Here is a 13685-nt window from a genome sequence, read left to right on the forward strand (position 1 = left end):
TTTCAAGCTGCTGTTTTTTGGGTCCCGGTCCTGGCATGACACTGTGACTTTATAGAACATTCTCCGTTGTAGAATTCTGGGTGGTCTTGAGGTCCTTTCCCAGTACTAAATGGTACCAGGCATAGTACCAGTGGGAGGAACATCAGGAAGACGTCCTTTTTTTTTTTTTTCAGATGGAGTCTCGCTCTGTCTCCCAGGCTGGAGTGCAGTGGTGCTATCTCAGCTCACTGCAACCTCTCCCTCTCAGGTTCAAGTGATTCTCCTGCCTCAGCCTCCTGAGTAGCTGGGATTACAGGCGTGCACCACTACACCTGGCTAATTTTTATATTTTTAGTAGAGACAGGATTTCACCATGTTGGTCAGGCTGGTCTCAAACTCCTGACCTTGTGATCCGCCTGCCTTGGCCTCCCAAAGTGCTGGGATTACAGGCTTGAGCCACTGCGCCCGGCCGGAAGATGTCTTTTCAAAGTCACGTTGTTCTTTCAGATTCTAGAGTTGATGGTTAACACTGGCAGTCCCTCCTCCCTGCCCTCCCCACCCATACTCCCAGGCCAATGAGGAAAAGTGCTAGAGCGCAGCATCAGATGCTTGTTCATGTGTAGAGTTTGGTCAACATCACCAGCCCTGGCCCTCTCTAGCTGACAAACAGGCAGTAGTCTGTTTTTGCTTTGACTAGACTCTACTTCCGTTTACCTCAGTCATATCCTTTTTAGATTTGTTTCTCTCCCTTCCCCCACCTTCCTCTTTCCCACTGTTATTTATAAACGTTATATACTTGTTTACAGAGAGAAGAATAAACTTTAAAATTAATTGTTGATACAATTGCCAAATGAATAATGTCCTGGTGTCCGCTTCTAAGCATCACAGGCATCTCTAGTCATCTCTTTTTAGTTGTTACCCTAGGATTGAGAAGACCAACAGCAGGAAAGTAGTGACTCACACTCAGAACCCAAAAAACAAACACCCACTAATGACTCACACCCTGGAACCAGGGAGATTTTGAGACTTTCTTTTGCTGAAAAAATGCATATGCAAACAACATTCCCATCACCAGGAGGCCAAGCTGGCTCTTCCTGCACGGACCGGGGCTCTGCTGAGGTGGCTGCGAGTCAGGGATGTGTCACCGACCCAGGGATGGAGTTTACTGGGTTAGTAGATGGAGGGCAGCTAAAACTAGAATTTCTTCTTTGCTTTTTTCCAAATGCCTGCTGGAGAAAATCCGATATATCCTGTGTGAGTCAGTTGTGAGTGTATCTGCTGGGGGTAAGGGCAAGTTAAGTCACCACTCTCCATCCCCTCTGCTTGTTTTAATTGTGATTTTAATTAGCAAGCAGGTCATCTGAGCAGAGGTGTGGCCTTTCATCTGAATGTGGATTTTCTGTCTGTGTGGTCCTTGATTGGCTACTTGGATCTTATAACGATAAAAGAATTTTTAAAGTACTTTTTCTTTCCAAAGTTTAGGGCTTTACTGAACTTTAAACTTAGGGCCCTCAGTTTATATTTAGATTAAAAAAGAATTGTGAAGGTAAAGGATCTTTGTGGCAAAGTGCTTTGAAACCCTGAGATGAAAGGGAACCCGTAAAGAGAAAATAACCTCATTTATTTTTTAAGCAGCATTTTGTTGCGTGTGTGGACAAATGTAATTTGAGGCGGCTTGAATTAAGAGACTCGTCTTCACTCCACTCATAACCCTCCCTGTCTCCAACTGAGTCGAAGGACCTCTTTTTTCTTTCACTTCTCTATTCCTCAAGCCAGAGCTTGTCTGGTAGGGAAGGCAAATTCAGGCTTGTAATCCATCCTCTCCCCCCAGCTCTGACCGCTCCCTGGCTGGGCTTCCACAGGGGCACCCAGTCTCCTATGTGGAAGATCCAAAGTTCTGCACAGAAAGGGAAAAAAAGTGAGATGTGTGGAGTGGGAGACTTGCTTGGCTTTGCTTCCATTACTTTTGAGAACTCTCATTACATTCCTCAGTCCATTGATGCATACGTGGCAAAGCACTCAAAAGCGCTTTGGAGCAGGACTACTATTTAGCTGAGACACACTGGTACCACCATGCCTATTACTAAAATACTAAAATATTTATATTTTGATTTGTAAATAGCCATTGCCCATGCCTTCACCATTTTCAAATATTTTTAATTGTACCAGTTTTTTTGTGAGCTAGGAGAGGGTTTACCTTTTTTTTTTTTTTTTTTTGACAATTGTTACTTATTTTTATTTCATAATCATAAACTTAACTCTGCAATCCAGCTAGGCATGGGAGAGAACAAGGAAAACATGGAACCCAAAGGGAACTGCAGTGAGAGCACAAAGATTATAGGATACTGCGAGCAAATGGGGTGGAGGGGTGCTCTCCTGAGCTACAGAAGGAATGGTCTGGTGGTTAAGATAAAACACAAGTCAAACTTATTCGAGTTGTCCACAGTCAGCAATGGTGATCTTCTTGCTGGTCTTGCCATTCCTGGACCCAAAGCGCTCCATGGCCTCCACAATATTCATGCCTTCTTTCACTTTGCCAAAGACCACATGCTTGCCCTCCAACCACTCAGTCTTGGCAGTGCAGATGAAAAACTGGGAACCATTTGTGTTGGGTCCAGCATTTGCCGTAGACAAGATGCCAGGACCTGTATGCTTTAGGATGAAGTTCTCATCTTCAAATTTCTCCCCATAGATGGACTTGCCACCAGTGCCATTATGGCGTGTGAAGTCACCACCCTGACACATAAACCCTGGAATAATTCTGTGAAAGCAGGAACCCTTATAACCAAATCCTTTCTCTGCAGTGCTCAGAGCACGAAAATTTTCTGCTGTCTTTGGAACCTTGTCTGCAAATAGCTCGAAGGAGACGTGGCCCTAGCACTCGCCGTCGACGGCAATGTCGAAGAACACGGTAGGGTTGACCATGGCTAGTAGTACAGGACTTTCCTTGGCGGCAGCGTCTGCAAAGCGCGAGGGTTTACCTTCTTAGTTTCACACAGTGTTTAGCGTATCTTGTATATACTAATATGCATATTATGCATAGTATTTGAAATGGATATACTAATTGGTTAGGGGAGGAGAATGGAAAATTCCAGCTGCTTTTTTAGGCTGTCAGGGTAGTGAGAGACCAGCTTGGAGTTTCCCTACAAACTGTATTTGAGTACTTCTAAGAGCGAATTTAGAACTTGAGTTCTCCCATTCATTCTCTTTGGGATTCTGAACCAACGGAGGGTGCACAAAAGGATCAGTGACTGGATAGGAAACAATACCCTTCTACTTAGGAAGCACCAGCTGAAGGTCTAATAACCTCTGGGAGTCTGTGCTGGAGGCAAGGCCCAGGCCTGGGGCTAAAGTTCTGCACTTTCCAATTCGGAGATTCTCAGAGACCCTGTTCCAGGTGCAGAGATACTGAGACAGAGGGGTCCAACGTTCCTGAGCCCACCACTTTAAGGCAAGTGGCCTGGCAAGAGAAAAATGGTCCAGTTCACCTGAGTGCTAGAAATACAGGAGAAAGAATGAAGCTTGGTTTCTGCTTTTGAGGTACACCCCCAAAATGTGGCCCCATTAATGTCTTGGATTTTGACCAATCACAACTTTTCTTCTGGTCGGTGAGAATAGAGGAGGGGAAGATGAGACCCTATTGAGAAAGCAGGCCCCAACATCACCCAGAGTATGCATTCATCTAACTACCAAGCGATGGTGGGATTCAGTTAAAAGTGCAGGTTGGCCTGGTAGAGGGAGGGATACCCAACTTCTCTCCCAATAACATGTACTTCTCTCTATGCCTCCCTGGGCTCTGATGAGATTTGGGAAATGGCAGATAGCCCAGTCTCATAAACTCACACTTAGGGCTGTGGTTCCTTCCCTTGGCTACACATGGGAATCATCTGAGGTACGTTAAAAAATAAATTCTGATTTAATTGTCTAGGATGCATCCTGAGCATCAGGATTTTTAAAAATCTTTCCAAATGAAGCTTGCAAATAGTCAGATTTGAGAACCATTCCAGATGGCCTCTGAGAGCAAGAACCTCATCTCTTTTCTTTTCTTCTTTCTTTTTTGAGACAGGGCCTCACTCTGTTGCCAAGATTGGAGTCCAGTGGTGTCATCATGGCTCACTGCAATCTCCAATTAATGGGCTCAAGCGATCGTCCTGCCTCAGCCTCTTGAATAGCTGGGATTACAGTTGCTTGCCACCATGCCCAGTTAACTATTTTATTTTTTGGATAAACAGGGTCTGGCTCTGATGCCCAGACTGATCTTGAACTCCTGGCCTCAAGAGATCCCGCATCAGCCTCCCAAAAGTGCTGGGATTATAGGCAGGAGCCACCATGTCTGGCCTGCATAATTTCAAGTGATGTAATGGCATCATGCTATCTTGGACAATATGCTCCTAAGTTCCACCTTCTGGGTCATTGCCTTCGTCTTGTGCAAAAAAAACAAAAACAAAACAAAAAAAAACCCTATAGCAAACACCTAATTTTCTTACTCTTCTGTTAAAAAACAAGGGAAAAAATAATATATTAGCTATTTACTGCAACTAGGTACTCTGATAAGTTATTTTGAGACACAGTGTGTCATTTAATCATTTTTACAAGTTTTAATTTTTCAAAGTTTTATATGTACATCGTTTTTAAAGTTCAATAATGTTCCTGTGGAAATTAGCAATCCTCTGCTTTTACCTTTCTTTTTCCTTAATTTCCACTTCCCAGAGGTACCCACATTTGCCCTTTCAGGTGTTCTTTTAACATTTTCCACTCTACGTTTAGGTAATAGGTTTACCCTGCTATTTCTTGATTTCTTACTTTTAGAGACAATCCGTTGGCTTCCTAATGTAAAAGATAGAGTTAACTCTCTTACTCCACCTCTACAACATAGAAAAAAACATACTCTCTGATATCCTAATTAAAGCATAGATTTTGGTTAGATCAGTATTCAATTAATTATGTAATATTATTCAAAGCTGGGCCGTGTAGTTTTTTGTTGTTTTGTTTTGCTTGATACAGAGTCTCACTTTTGTCACCCAGGCAGGAGTGTAATGGCGCGATCTGGGCTCACTGCAACCTCCCTCTCCCATGTTCAAGTGATTCTCCTGCCTCAGTCTCTCAAGTAGCTGGGATTACAGGCGCCTGCCATCATACTCGGCTAATTTTTTTTTTTATTTTAGTAGAGAGGGGGGGTTTCACCATGTTGCCCAGGCTGGTTTCAAAGTCCTGACCTCAGGTGATCCCCCTATGTTGGCCTCCCAAAATGCTGGGATTACAAGCATGAGCCACTATGCCTGGCCAGTGTTTTGTTTCTTTTGTTTTTGAGATGGGGTCTCGCTCTGTCACCCGGGCTAGAGTGCAGTGGTATGATCACGGTTCACTGCAGCCTCAACCTCCTGGGTTCAGGTGATCCTTCCACCTCAGCCTCCCAAGTAGGTGGGACTACAGGCACTTGCCACAACACCCAGCTAGTTTTTGTATTTTTTGTAGAGACAGGGGTTCACTATGTTGCCAAGGCTGGTCTCAAACTCCTGAGTTCAAGCAATTCCCCCACCTTGGCCTCCCAAAGTGCTGGGATTACAGGTATGAGCCACTGCACCCAACCTTCATTTTTTATTTGCTCAATTTTCTATGTAGCTTATATTAAGTTATCTTCAAACACTCTTCCAGAAGAATATGTCTCCTGTGAATATGTTTGCGTGCATCCGATACTCTATCAAATTCTGTTTTTTAAAAAGAATGATTGCTACTGGTGCTTTCTTTGTGTATGCTCCAATCTGGACTGGTTGTGCTCTAGACTTGAGAAAGCTATATCCTAGGATCTCCCTTCACCATCATCTCAGGAAAAACCTAGACCTCTCTCTCATGTTGGATCTCTGCTTTCCTCTTTCTTGGCTTACTTCCTCATTTTATTGGAACATATCCTCCAGTAGCTATGTGAGCTTCCTGGGCTACTGGAGGATATGTTCCACTAAACATATTCCCCAGCTTGTATGAGAGGAAAATCATTTGAGACTTTGTTTATGGAAGCATATCATTATGTTAGCTTTATAGTTGGTGAATAGTTTGGTTGGGAATGCTGGATTGGGACTCATTTGCTTTCAGAATTTTGAAGACATTGATCCATTATCCTCTGGGTTCTAGGGGTTTGTTCAGCAATCCACTGCCATTATGACAACTAACCATTTGTACGTTACCTATTTTTACATTCTATAAGATTTTAAGATATTCTCTTTTATCTCACGATTATAAGTTTTCATGATAATATGCCTTGGCATAGTTAATTTTCATGTATTGCCCCAGCTCTTGGTGGAATCTCTCATTACAGAAACTAGTATCCCCTACTTATGGAAATACTCTTTTTTGAGTAGAAGTCTTGCTCTGTTGCACAGGCTGCAGTGTAGTAGCATGATCTCAGCTCACTGCAGCCTCCGCCTCCTGGGTTCAAGTGATTCTCCTGCCTCAGTCTCCCAAGTAGCTGGGATTACAGGTGTGTGCCACCATGCCTGGCTAATTATTGTATTTTTAGTAGAGATGGGGTTTCACCATGTTGGCCAAGCTAGTCTCGAACTCCTGACCTCAGGTGATCCGCCTACCTCAGTCTCCCAAAATGCTGAGATTACAGGCATCAGCCATCACACCTGGCCTGAAAATATTCTTATGTTATTTCTTTGATAATTTCCTCCTCCCTGTTTTTCAGGTTCTCTCTTTCTGGAACTCCTATTAAATAGTTGTTGGATGTTCATGACTGGTCCTCTCTTCTTATTACATTTTATTTTCTATTTTCTACCTGTTTGTATTTTAGTTCTACTTTCCAGGAGTTTCTAAAAAATGTTATCTTTTAATTATTCTATTGGGTTTTTAAATTTCTGCTAAATGTTTTTATTTTTCAAAAGCTCTTTTCATTCTGTTTGTTTTATCCTTAAGTAGTATCCTATTCCTGTTTTGTGGCTGTGATATATTTTCTTATTTCTCTAAAAATATTAATATTAATTTGAAGTTTTCTCCTTCCTTCATAGCTGTTTCCTCCAAGTGTCTTTTTGCCCCTCCAAGTGTCTTTTTGCCCCTCCCATGTTTTGTTGCTTAATTTTTTATATTAGAGATTTTCCTTAGATTTGGTAGCAATTGATTTTTCCATTATGATCAGTAATGGTAAACTGTAAAAGTGGTTGGAAGCTCTGAATGTGTGGAGTGACCTACCTGGACTCTGGGTCAGAGGTCATGGCTGAGCGCAATTGCTCATGCCTGTAAACCCAGCACCTTGGAGGCCAAGGGGGTGCAGATCGCTTGAGGCCAGGAGTTCGAGACCAGCAGGACCAGGCGAAACCCCATCTCTATTAAAAATACAAAAATTAGCCAGGCTTGGTGGCACACACCTGCAATCCCAGCTACTCAGGAGGCAGAGGCACGAGAATCTGGGAGGCAGAGATTGCAGTGAACTGAGATCACAGAGACGGGGTTTCACCATGTTGGCCAAGCTGGGCTCAAACTCCTGACCTCAGGTGATCCGCCCTCCTCAGCCTCCCAAAGTGCGGAGATTACAGGCTTGAACCACTGCACCTGGCTGGACTTAAACTTTGAAAAAATAAATTAAGAGTTGGTAATGATAATTCAGTTGCATTAGAACAAAGGAAGGCCTGTGGTGGTGAGATGAGTAAAAAACAAAGAAGAATTAAGAAAGTAATGAAAAAAGTAAGAGTTTCGTCTTACTATGAAAACTGAGAACTATGTATCTCTAAAGAATTCCCCTGAATAAATTCGAATCTAGGCTAACCACCTGAAAGAATATAGTACCAAACTCATCAAAACGTTGTATCCTTTAACCCCAGAATTATAAAAGTTAGGTAGTCATTTCAATCCCAGAAACATAAATCTATTTAAGCTAGCTCCCACACGGCTACAATAAACCATCTCATAAACATTGAAGGACAGAAAAACTCCACATTTTATGTTTAAAAATTATTAAATTTGGAACAAGGCTAAATTAGAAAATTGGTTTACCGAGAAATTATGTAACAATAATTTTTAATTTAACTGGTATGAAATGCAAATCAAGTGTTAGGACAATATGGGTCTGGTTTCCTGTCTAGAAAACCAACATGAAAACATTTTTCAAAATATCTCTTTTCTGTGCATGCATATCTTTATGGAAACAGCTGTTCAAAATTTAGCATAGCTCACTTGCTTAAACCTTGTGGGGTTACTAATTTACGTTACTGATGTTTCGGTTTTATTTATTTATTTATTTATTTTCTTTTTGAGACGGAGTCTGTCTCTGTCGCCCAGGCTGCAGTGCAGTGGCAGGATCTCAGCTCACTGCAACCTCTGCCTCCCAGGTTCAAGTGATTCTCCTGCCTCAGCCTTCTGAGTAGCTGGGATTACAGGCGCCCACCACCATGCCTGGCCAATTTTTGTATTTTTAGTAGAGACAGGGTTTCACCATGTTGGCCAGGCTGGTCTCAAACTCCTGAGCTCAAGTGATCTGCCCACCTCAGCCTCCCAAAGCACCTGGGATTACAGGAGTGAGCCACCATGCCTGGCCCGGTTTTATTATTTATTTATTTATTTGGATCTGCAAATTACCTGATTTTCTCTAAAAGAAAATGTGCATATTTTCTGACTCTGAAACATGACTTTTGTAACCATAGAGCAAATATTTCTTTAAAAAAAAATTCTGCTTAGGAGTCCAGCATTTCCTCTGCTAGTGTTTGATAGGTGATCTCATTTAGAGAGCCTAGGCCACCCAAAGTTCCCAATTTCCTCAAACTTGTCAAATAGACACACTGTGCTTTTTAACTTTCAGAATCTGGTTGAGACAGGGGAGGTACAAGCTGGCATGGCAGGATGCGCAAGCTGTGGCCATCCGAAGCACAGCCTCGGAGGATGCAGAGCGGGGCAAATCCTGCAGGCCATGGGGCCAGGACGGGGGTCTGGGACAAGCCCGGAGGCACCAACCAGGGTGTCCACCTAAATAGCATTCTTGATCTTTCTGTTGACTCCATAAACAGAGTCACTGTTAGAGCTATGAGGGGCTTAGTGAATATAATATATAGTGAATATAGTGTAATAAACGTGTAGATTGTGGCTGGGTGTGGTGGCTCATGTCTGTAATCCCAGCACTATGGAAGGCCAATGCAGGAGGATTACTTGAGGCCAGGAGTTGGAAGCTACAGTGAGCCATGATCGCACCACTGTACTCCAGCCTGGATGACAGAGCTAAACTCTGCCTCTTAAAAGAAAAAAAAAAAAAGATGCTAATTGCTATCCATTTTCAGCAATGAGAATCCCTTGAATGTTTACAAGGTACCCGGCCAAATTTTGAGACTTGCCATCTGGTAGTGTTCTTTGGACTGCTTAAACTCATACTGGTAAAGGTATATCAGTCATTATCAGTTGTTATTCCATCTTTGTTTGAGAACTAAGTTTGGATTAAGTAACCCTTTCGAAAAATCTAGATTTGTTCTGCTTTTTTATTTTGTCCACGGAAAATCATTTCAGTTGTTTTTAGGCCTGGCTTTCCTCTGGGCTTGGCATTTCAGATTTGCTTCTAATCTGTGAATAACCAACCAAATTAATGGGCTGCTTTGAGCATCATTTTTATCTGGAGAGACGGAAATTCCATCGTGCTTCAGGTCATAAGTCTTATTGCCAAAAAGTTTCCCCAAATTACAGCAGTTACGTATTTGAGATTTATTGGCGAGTTTGGGTGTCCCAGAATGATATGAGTGGGAAAATGAACACTTCAAGGGAAATCCTGAACTGATTCAGAGAGACTCCTGCAATCTTTTGAGGTTACTTGTCCTTTTGGAAGTGTGTGTGTGTGTGTGTGTGTGTGTGTGTGTGTGTGTGTGTGCGCGCGCGCGCGCGCGCATGCGTGTATGTGTGTGTTGTCTTCTGGAATTAGTGAAAATATAGTCAGTGGTCTATTAGGTTCAATATTGAATAGAAGTTCCTCCCTCTGGTCACAAAATGAAATGGCCAACATTGCAGTTTTCAGGACAGTTAAACTCATAAACAAATTTCAAAATCTTTCATCTGAGATATTTTTATGAGTAGGCACAGGGTTTCTGAATGCATCATACAATTGGATCGAAGCCTGGAAAGTCACTCCGGTGTGTTTGAACAAACTAGCCCACGAATACCATATTTTTTACATTGGACCCAGAATCTATCTTATCTGTTTTTCACATTCTGGAATAGTTGAAGTATATTTGTCCCAAAGTCTTTTCAAAAACTTTACTTTTGTCCTTTTACAAGGCTAGAAAGCAATAAATCAAGAGGATAAATCCTGGATCTGCAACTCAAACTGGATAAAAAACTTTTGTAGCTTATAGAATTCTCTTTCTCTCTCACACACACACACAGACACATACACACAGTGTGTCAATTATGAGTGTTACTATTTATAGAGTTAATATTGTCAAATGGGCATATTGCATTACACTTATGATGCAGGTAGTATATGCATACCTACATATCTTATCTGTTTTAGTTAATCATATAGTGAGATGAACTATGTTGCTATGAGAAGACAGAATTAGGTAAAATACAGGTAATCTGATGATTTAAAATGTTTTCAGAATGACTGCAGTTATTCAGTCATTAAACATTTGGATATTTCCTAGATGTCCCAGACTCTGTTCTAGGCTCTGGGAATATAAAGTTTTTTTTTGTTTGTTTTTTGTTTTTTAAGCTATGTACCAGCTGGGCACAGTGGCTCATGCCTGTAATCCCAGCACTTTGGGAGGCCAGTAGATCACCTGAGGTCAGGAGATCGAGACCAGCCTGGCCATCATGGTGAAACCGTGTCTCTACTAAAAATGCAAAAATTAGCTGGGGATGGTGGTGGGCACCTGTAATCCCAGCTACTTGGGAGGCTGAGGCAGGAGAATTGCTTGAACCCCGGAGACAGAGGTTGCAGTGAGCCAAGATTCCACCACTGTACTCCAGCCTGAGTGATAGAGCGAGATTCCGTTCGTAAGAAATTTTTGAGCAAAGGGAATAAAGAGTTGAGCTAGCTAACATGCATGGGAAAGTTTTCAGAGAAAGAAAGCTTTTTATTTGAAACTTGAAGTGTTAGTAGAACAAGCCTGGTTTAGAAAAGGGTCAAGTACATTCCTGGAAGAGGTGCTATATAGCACATCAGTAGGATTCAACCAGATCTGATTTCCTTTTTTTTTTTGAGACGTAGTTTCGCTCTTGTTGCCCAGGCTGGAGTGTAATGGCACGATCTCGGCTCACTGCAACCTCCACCTCCCGGGTTCAAGTGATTCACCTGCCTCAGCCTCCCTAGTAGCTGGGCTTACAGATATGTGCCACCATGCCAGGCTATTTTTGTGTTTTCAGTAGAGGTGGGATTTCTCCATGTTGGTAAAGCTGGTCTCGAACTCTCGACCTCAGGTGATCCACCCGCCTTAGCTTCCCAAAGTTCTGGGATTACAGGCATGAGCCACCACGCCTGGCCCAGATCTGATTTCTAAGGTGAGCAAAATATAAATTAATTGAATTTCATGAGCTGAGTATTTGGATTTATTGAGCCACTCTTGGAGTCATCTTAGACTCCTCTCTCTCACACATATAACATACCTAAGTTTTTGGCAAAAGCTCTTAGCAAACTATCAACTCTGTGTTCAAAACATATCCCAAATCCAACCATTTTTCCCTACTTTCATGGCTACTAGCCTGGTTCAAGTCACCATCAATTCTCACCTGACTACTACAAAAACATACTAATTGGTTGTGTTGGTTCTCTGTTGCTGTGTAACAAATTGCCACACACTTAATAGCTTAAAACCACACACATTTATTATCCCACCATTCCCATGGGTCAGGAGTCTGAAAATGGCTTAACCAGATACCCAGCTTACAGTCTCCACAATCTGTAATCAAGATGTAGGCTGGCTATATTCTCATCTGAGGGATTGACTTGGGAAGAATCTGACTCCAAGCTCATTCAAATTGTTGGTAAAGTCAATTCTTTGTGGTTATATAACTGGAGACCCAGCTTCTCACTGGCTCTTGGCTGGGAGCTATCTGTAGGTACTAGAGGTGTCTCATAGTTCCCTGACAAGTGGCCATCTCCACAGCAATTCACACCACGGTGGTTTTCTTCTTTCAGCATAATCAGCAGAATCGCTCCGGTTGGCTAAGATGAAGTCTTATGTAATGTAACATATTCATGAGAATGACATCCATCATCTTTGCCATATTCTGCTCATTGGAAGCAAGTCACAGGTTCTGTCAACACTCAAGGGAGAGCATTACACAAGGCATGACTCATTGGAGGTCAGCTAAGGCTGTGTCAACCAAATTGGTCTCCCAACTTCCACTCATGTTCTCCTACTGTTTATCTTCTATACAAAACCCAGAGTGATGCTTTCAAAATGTAAAATTTAACAGTGCCATTCCCTTGCTCACAACCTTCTAATGACTTAAAATCTAAAAGGCCCATAAAATCATATCTATGTGATCACTGGCTACCTCACTTGCAGTCCCTCTGCTTATTCCTACCCAGTCCCATTGGAATCCTTGCTGTTGTGGAAATAGGCCAAGCACATGTCTGTCTTTGCATTTACTATTTTCTCTGTTTCAAACACTCTATTCCAGTAGATCTTTAAGACTTGAACCCTCTCTTCATTTAGGTGTCTGCTCAAATGTCACTTCCTCAGGGGGATGTTGAGACAGTTTGGCTCTTGTTGCCCAGCCTGGAGTGCAATGGCATGGTCTCGGCTCACTGCAACCTCCGCCTCCCAAGTTCATGCGATTCTCCTGCCTCAGCCACCCAAGTAGCTCAGACTATAAGGTGCATGCCACAATGCCTGGCTAATTTTTGTATTTTTAGTAGAGACAGGGTTTCACCATGTTGGTCAGGCTGGTCGTGAACTGCTGACCTCAGGTGATCCACCCACCTTGGCCTCCCAAAGTGCTGGGATAACAGGCGTGAGCCACCGCGCTTGGCCTGAACAACACATTTCTAAATAGCTAACGAGTCAAAGAAGAAATCACATAGAAAATTAGAAATACTTTCAGATGAATGAAAATTAAAAAAACACAACCTACCTTAAATTCAAGGCAGCTAAATTGGTGCTTACAGGGAAATGTATTGCTCTAAATGCCTATATTTTTAAAAGAGTAAAGGTCAAAAATCAATAACCTAACTTTTCTCCCTAAGGAAATAGAAAAAGCAGAGCAAACTAAACCCAAATCAAGCAAACACCAGGAAGAAAATGATAACTGTTATAGCAGAAGTAAACAAAATAGAAAACAGACGAGAACAAGTGCATTCAGGGTGCTATGGCCATAGAAACAAAATAGGAAATAGAATAAAAACAAAGAAAATTAGCAAAACTTAAAGTTGGTTGTTCGAAAAGATAACCAAAATTGACAACAGTTAGCTAGGCTGACAAAAAAAGAAATAAAAGAAAAGAAGACTCAAGGTACTAAAACCAGGAATGAAAGAGATGACAGAATGTGATGAACAATGATAGGCCGACCAATAAGATAACCTAGATGAAAGGGGCACATTCCTAAAAAGATCCAAACTATCAAACTGCTTAAAAAATAGACAACCTGAATAGAACTATAACAAATAGAAAGGTTGATGAATCATTAAAAAATCTTTCTTTTTTTTTTTTTTAATTTTTGAGATGGAGTCTCGCTCTTTCAGGCTGGAATAAATCTCACTCAGTTATGGTGCATCGTCTTCTTTTTTTTTTTTTTTT

The 13685-nt window shown here is 41.9% G+C and overlaps 1 pseudogene across 1 annotated transcript; it reads right to left on the reverse strand.

Annotated features, from left to right (window-relative positions):
* Positions 1 to 2383: 2383 nt before the first annotated feature.
* Positions 2384 to 2948, reverse strand: LOC100430994 (peptidyl-prolyl cis-trans isomerase A pseudogene; annotated as a pseudogene). Its single transcript, XR_092001.4, has one exon. The product of XR_092001.4 is annotated as a peptidyl-prolyl cis-trans isomerase A pseudogene (transcript).
* Positions 2949 to 13685: the final 10737 nt, after the last annotated feature.

This window comes from Macaca mulatta, chromosome 2, assembly GCF_049350105.2.
Source record: "Macaca mulatta isolate MMU2019108-1 chromosome 2, T2T-MMU8v2.0, whole genome shotgun sequence".
NCBI lineage: Eukaryota > Metazoa > Chordata > Mammalia > Primates > Cercopithecidae > Macaca > Macaca mulatta.